The sequence below is a fragment of the Simochromis diagramma genome, unplaced genomic scaffold (assembly GCF_900408965.1).
Source record: "Simochromis diagramma unplaced genomic scaffold, fSimDia1.1 OVJJ01000107.1, whole genome shotgun sequence".
Taxonomy (NCBI): domain Eukaryota; kingdom Metazoa; phylum Chordata; class Actinopteri; order Cichliformes; family Cichlidae; genus Simochromis; species Simochromis diagramma.
The window spans coordinates 2,460,891-2,468,731 of record NW_024387209.1 but is presented as its reverse complement, the minus strand read 5'-3'; positions in this window follow the sequence as shown (position 1 = coordinate 2,468,731).

Genomic DNA, 7,841 nt, shown 5'->3' with positions numbered 1-7,841 from the left:
CATCGTTTCCACAGGACATTTTGTCAGTAAAAGCAGCTACTAGTAACGGAGCCACTGTGGTTTTCAAACACGGGGACAGTTTTCTTAAACATGTTGATGGAACAAAATTCCCTATATATGAACACGAGAGACTGTTCTTTATAAACACTGTGCAAGAGTTTGAAGAGAAATGTAATGGATGTTTTGATATGCAAACGTGGCATGAAATTCTAGGACACTGTAATTATGAGGATGTTCAAAATCTGCAAAATGTCGTTGATGGAATGGAAATTAAGGGTAAAATCAACAAAAATATGCAATGTGAAGCCTGTATACAAGGGAAGTTTACTCAAACTAGGAACCGAGAACCAGATGAAAAGGCCAGGGCAGCATTAGAGTTGGTACATACGGATTTAGCTGGTCCGATTACGCCAAACTCTAAAGAAGGGTTTAAGTATGTTTTGTCATTTGTTGATGATTATTCAGGTGCAACATTTGTATATAATCTGAAACACAAAAGTGATACAACTCAAGCAACTGAAAGATTCATTGCAGAGGTGGCGTCATATGGGAAAATCAAGTGCATTCGTTCTGATAATGGAACTGAATTTACAAGCAGACAGTTCAGAGATTTATTAAGTAGACACGGCATTAGGCAGGAAACTTCGGCGCCATATTCGCCTCATCAAAACGGAACAGCAGAGAGGAACTGGCGTACACTTTTTGACATGGCGAGATGCATGTTAGTTGAGAGCGAATTGCCAAAGTCTTTATGGCCATATGCAGTACAAACCGCGGGAGTGATTCGGAACCGATGTTTTAACAAACGCACAGGTCAGACAGCGTATAAGATGTTAACTGGAAAAAGACCTGATCTTTCTAGAATGAAAAAATTCGGATCATTGTGCTATGCTTATAAACAAAATAGGGGAAAGCTGGATCCAAGATGCGACAAAGGTGTTTTCTTGGGATATGACAAAAATAGTCCAGCATATTTGATCTATTTCCCAAAAACCGGGAAAGTTGAAAAGCACAGATTGATAAAAATACTAAATCCCGCGACAATGGATCAACAAACACAGAGTGATCAGATGTATGAAGATGAGGTTTATGAATCCAGAAAAGATGGTGAACCCAAACAGACGAAGGATGAGGATATTCCAGATGGTAGTGAAAGCAGTCAAACTGAGTCCGAGGTTAAAACTGATGATAAAGTAGATGCTGGAGCTACACGTTATCCATCCAGAATCAGAAAGAGACCTGATTATTTGAGTGATTATATCACGGATGTGAAAGAGTGTGAAAATGAACAGATGCAAACCAGTGTTGACTATTGCTACAGATTGTTGTGTGAAATACCCACATTATTTAGCGAAGCTATTGTGTCAAGTGAGTCAAAAGAATGGGAAAGAGCGATGAATGAAGAAATTCAATCCCTTAAGGAGAATGACACATTTACTTTAACCACTTTACCAGAGGGTAAGAAAGCAGTGGGGGGTAAATGGGTTTATGCCGTTAAAAAGAACTCAGACGGATCAGACAGATATAAAGCTCGATTTGTGGCTAAAGGTTTTAGTCAAACAAAAGGAGTTGATTATGAGGAGACTTTTTCGCCGACTGCTAACTTATCGAGTGTGAGAGTTTTGATGCAGAAAGTGGTTCAGGATGATATGTTGGTTCACCAGATGGATGTAAAAACCGCCTATCTACACGCACCAATAAATGAAGAAATATATATACAACAACCAGAAGGTTTTGAGACAGAATCAAGTGAGACTAATAAAGTGGTGTACAGATTAAAGAAATCACTTTATGGGCTGAAGCAATCGGGTCGTAATTGGAACCAAACCTTACATGACTATTTAAGCAGTTGTGGATTTAGACAAAATATCGCTGATCATTGTGTGTATTCAAAAGAAACTGAAAGTGAAAAAGTAATCATCATAGTGTGGGTGGATGATTTACTCATTGCAGCTAACAATGAAAATGTGCTTTCAGGCGTGAAAGAAATGCTCTCTTCTAAATTCCAAATGAAAGATCTGGGGAAACTTAACCATTTTCTAGGAATAGATTTTCTTCAAGAAAAAGAATGTGTCAAAATGTCACAGAAAATATATATTGAGAACATTTTAAAGAGATTTAACATGCAAAACTGTAAGCCAAGGTTAACACCCTGTGAACAGAAATGGACTCATTCTGATAAATCCGAGACATTACCAGATGTGAGGAGATATCGTGAAGCGGTAGGATGTCTTATTTATCTGAGCTATTGTACGCGACCTGATTTAAGCTATGTTGTCAGCAAACTGTCACAACATTTCAATGCGCCAACTGTTGATGATTGGACAGCAGTGAAACATGTTCTGAGGTATCTAAAAGGTAGTCGAGGAAAAGAACTGTGTTTTAGGAAATGTTCAAGTGGAAAACTAGGTCTACAAGCATACAGTGATGCAGATTGGGCATCCGATGTTTCTGATAGACGCAGTATGACAGGTTATTGTGTAAACCTAAATGAAAATGGCCCTTTGATATCATGGAAAACCAAAAAGCAGACAACTACAGCACTATCAACTTGTGAAGCCGAATACATGGCATTAGCAGCAACAATTCAGGAATGTATGTATTTGACTTATTTGATTCAAGATCTTGATGAGTTTGAGTATGAAATACCTATGATATTGGAGGACAATCAGGGAACAATCGCTTTGTCAAAAAATCCAGTGAACAGACAAAGATGTAAACACATTGATGTGAAATATCATTTTATAAGGTCAGCTGTACATGAAAGGAAAGTGCTCATTGATTACTGTCCAACTGAGTCAATGGTAGCAGATATGATGACGAAACCAGTTTCAAAGTCTAAGTTAGAAAAATTCTCTGTATTTGTGTTTGGAATGTAAGATGTTTTTTTCGGAGGATTGTTTTTCCCCAACCTGTGTACAAGTGGGGGTGTTGGATTGTGTGTCCACAGGTGTTCGTACTTTGCGTCGTAATAAAATGACGGTAAAAGGCTCCGCCCACTTCCTATCCATGTCTTACCATGCAACGACTCTGTGAATGGACTGGAGAAGTGTAGTGATAGAGTCCTCCGTCAGGAATGAGATATGTGTGTCGACTTTTTATTCTCCTTTACAATTATTATGCCATAACGCTGCACAGAGCAGCTCTGCTAACAGTAGAAAACATAATTAAAACCTGAAACTGAGAATGAGGAGCCTGAGAGATGAAAAGCAGAGGTACAGCAGGTGGACATGCAGACAACAGAGGCAAGCACACACTATGTATACACACACACATGGGGAAAAGAGGAAATGGCAGACAAGCAGGGAACACAGCTGAGACCAATCAGACAAGACGAGAAAACGGGGAACCAAAACTGACCACGGGATGGAAGACTCTCCAATGTAAAACAGGAAACACGAATATTGAACCAAAAACACTAGACACAACACAAGGGACACCTAAACACTGGTATTAATTAACAAATAACCAGAAAAAACTAACTAAATCAGTGAATATTAATCAATACAAAACATAAACAAAGAGACACTAGACTCCATACCATGACAACAACAAACTTGTTCAGAATGAAATGACTAAAAAACTTTTATCATCTCTTTTTTAATTGTTTTTTGATGATCACCAGCTGGTAAACTTCGGTTTTCTTACCCCTGCGGTGATAGGAGAAAAGGCTGCTGTAAGCCTTGAAAAAAGACCCATAATTGTATCAATAATATTATATAAATTAAAATTCATAAATACACTTGTAAGAGAATGTTTTGGATTATTTGGAGCATTGAAATATTATTGAGACACAGCCCGCTAACACCTTCAACTCATCCTTTTTACTTCTAATGCCTGTCATTCGTTCATGGTGCAAATGTGAAGTTGTGGTATTAAGGCATTTAGCTGGCTAAGTTTTGATTCATTATTTTCCCCTCTGATGTTCAGCCTGCACAGCCTGCACTAAGATGACAGCTGCAAAAGTAAATGCAGCACTTTGAGTGAAAATCCAGCAAAATGTGCTCTGGGCCACTTTAACTCCTGGCTAATGGCCTCTTTGCCTCTTTCATCACAGGATTGCCTTTCGTGCATCGCCTAATCAAGGTTGATGTTTGAATTCTTGTAGTGACATGAAATCATTTCCCTTGAAGTCAAATGAATAGTAATGAGCCCATTTTGAAATTGCAAGAAGTAGAAACTAGAAATATTTGTTTAAAAATGTAGGGAGCAAATGTAAAAGGTAGACAGGAAAATAACTACTCAATTAAAGTACAGATACCAGAAAATTTTGTAACAGTACAGCAACAAAGTTTTTGTACTTCATTAGGGTAAAGGGAAATAAAACCCTGACCTCTATAAAGTCTTCAGTCCCTCATGTCTTATACTTTCTTATTTCTGCTATTTAAATAGTTAAAAATGAACGCAGACCTGATTCAAAATAACCAGTAAGTCTTTTTCTTCTCTGGCGTCTCTTACTCTAACATAACATGAAGATGGTTATCATCAGAATAAATCAACCCATAATTTATCAGTCTGACTTTGAGTATGTTCACATGAACAAAGTTTTTATTGAGTTAAATTCAGGTGCTACTGAAATGTGAATTCATGGAGGCGTAGATGCAGTTTTAATATCAGGTCACAAAGTTAGAGGCTCAGATGCTGTTTTGGACGAAACTCTTGTGATACAAAGACACGTACACACTGTTACAGGGTTGTTCTGTGCAGGTTTCCAGCTGACCACCAGGGTCTGCGTGCAGCTGGAGTCCACGATAACCTGGCATATGCCCTCTTAGCACCTTACCAGCATCAGGTACTTTCCTCGAGGGGGGGGATGGGGGAGCTGGCGACACAGAATAACGGTTAAAGGCTTGCTGTTGCCAGCCTGTTAAGCAGGAGTGCATGTTAGTGGGGGACCGTTGGTACAGAAATGATACCATCAGAGAAACTGAATTCTGAAGCGCTGGGGAAATCCCAAAGACTCCACCCGTATGTTGTATGTTGATTTTAGCTCTGCTTTTAATGTGTTACAGCATCATCTCCTTTTACAGAACCCAAGTCAGATCTCTCCCTCTCCACTTATTATTAAATGCTTTTAATTCTCTTTAACAGACAGAACTCAGAATTTTAGGGTGAAAAATATGTGCTCCATCAGCACTGGTGTGCCTTATGGCTGTGTTAGCTCACTAGTCCTGTTTACTCTTTATAATCTTTATATTTAAGTGTACACTTCTTCCCACTCCTTGTAAATATGTAACTGAATCAGAACAGGTGAAGCAATAGTGAAATCTATTTTGCTTCAGTTTGTATAGCATTTTTCTTTTCTTTTCTTTGCTAAATAAAATTTGTATATTGTTTCCATGATTGAAAGAAAAATTAACAAACAAATGATTGTAACTCAAATAACTTTATTTTCAGATTTTCTGATGACAAACTTAGCCTGCTATACGAGAACACAGATCCCTCAGTGCACTTCACTGAGGCAAACATGAGAATTGTGGAGTGTTTGATGCCAGCACACTAAGCACGATGAATCAAGACTTTCAAAATAACACAGGAAACATGACGAGACGCAGACATGACATGAACTTGATAACATGAACCACGCAGTAAAGAAACACATGAGGGGCGAGGGGAACTTAAACACAGGGAAGGAAGACACAAGGGGAATCTGTTAATAAACTATAACAAGACAACCAAGGCAACATAGAAATGAGCTTGGAATACTGAATGAGACTGAATGAATATCAAAACATAAGAAAACTTAAAAACACTGGGTCGCATGACCCAGGACCATGACAACTAAATTGATTGTTTCGTGAATGTTGTTTATAAAATGATTTATTTTGCTTTTCTTTTAATGTTTATTAACTCTTTGTGGTGGGATTTTTTTTTCCCCAGATTCAATATTTGCATATACTTGAGTTGAGGCTTCATATTAAACAGCAGGCGACTCACTTTCTTTGATTCCATCATAAAAAATTGTTTTGCTGTTTTTCCATAAGTGTGCAAGATAGTCTTTGTTTGTCTCATCACTGTTTCAGCTGCTTTTAAACACTTTTAATGATGTTCTGACACTCTCAAGGACCAAAACAAAGGTCTGAATCCTGCTACTACCTCTTTCCTGGTGCTCGCCACTTGTGTGGGTGTCTTGAGCGTTCTCCACATGGCGCTGCTTATCTGCCAGGATGCTCTGTGTGCAATGTTCCCTCTAAGCTGCACGCGTGCGCAATTGCGCACTGCTGGCACGGTCTCTGCGCACAGAAAATCTGCGTTGCGCACAAAAAAAAATCTAACCTGAATTGAAATTAACATTTCAACAATTCTGTTTTGCAGTGTTAGTCAGTGAGTGACTGGCTGCTCCAGTATGGGATTAGAACGATGCCACCTTATCCCACAGTCCAGCCAATAATGCGATTCACATTCGTATATAGCAGCTAATTAACGTCGTAGACAGGCTATGACAACGTCCTTATGTGCCGACACCGGTGTTTTAGCGAGCAAAGCGACGTGGCTGATGTGGAGTGAAGCCACGTTAATGACAACATGTACAACCATTGGAGATGTGAGCAGGACAGACGGAACAATTGACGGGAAAAGTGTGGACTTTATACCAGTTTTTAAATTGTATTGATAGGCCACGTAAAACCAGAGTTATGATAAAAATATATGCAATGTTTGGTTTTCTTCCTGAATACTATCGTTGTTTATATTTACTGCGGGAAGAAACGTTCTATAAGAAAAAACGCTCGAAAGCGCTCTCTGCCTGTGAGCAAAAACAAAACCAAAAACACCCCACCTTTTCCTATTGGTCGAAAAAAGTACCATGTCGACCAATCAAAAAATGATATGGCAAGTTGTTAAGAAACGGGGGGAAGTTTTAGGAGTGACGGCGGTGTTTTGAGATGTGAGAGATTTGCGACATAGCGCAAATCTTATGTAGTTAGTGTGTAGTGTAGTCAATAGTTTTATTGTGTGTGTCAGAACAATGAGGCGACTGCTGAATGTTACAGGTGTTACAGGAGTGATACATCTCCTGTTGTCAGGCCTGCAGGTATCAGCCTGTTGTTCTCCTTTATGTGGACAGAAATTATTTTTGGAGTGGCACAAATGATTTGTGTGGCATCAGATTTGATGCAGAACAGCTGATTGCGCTGTAAATAGTTTGAAATGTTTATTTAAAAACGCCTTGGCTGCATTTAAAAAAAATTGGCTGCAAAAAACTTTGTTGTTTGCCAAACTGAGGTACTTTTTTGAAGAAGTAACTATATAATTAATTGCCCAACATCATTATATACTGTATTTTGCAGACAGAGTTACAGGACTCTTTCCCAGACCACAGACTCAGACTCGTAATACAAGTCAGAGCTTTATAAAAAAAAAAAAAGAAAAAAGACGAAAGTTGTGTTTTCAAAATTTGAGTTCAAGTTACTTTTACTTCCAATAGTGTTAACATACTACACAGGTCAATGACTACATTTTTGTTTTACATTTTCATTGTAAGTGGGCTAAAGCAGTTAATTAAAAGTAGTCTAACATAAATGTAAATGCTGTAATTTGATTATTTTAATAAACCATGTAACTTGGATGGATTCAATGCTGGTGTGCCCACAGTGCACTTGTCTGATGTCGCTCACAGTGGTCCAAGGGACCGCTCAGGGAGTTTGTGTGTTCGCTCAGACACATGAAAAATTAGAGGGAACATTGTCTGTGTGGCTTTAGTCTTCTCATATCTGGAGCATTAGTTACACAAAGGTGGACGTTTAAAAAATGCAATTTCAGGTGTAATGTGTCACAATGGTCTGACTAACTTTGTGCTCTTCAACAGATGTTGTACAGATTTGGGGAAATAAAAAATGCAG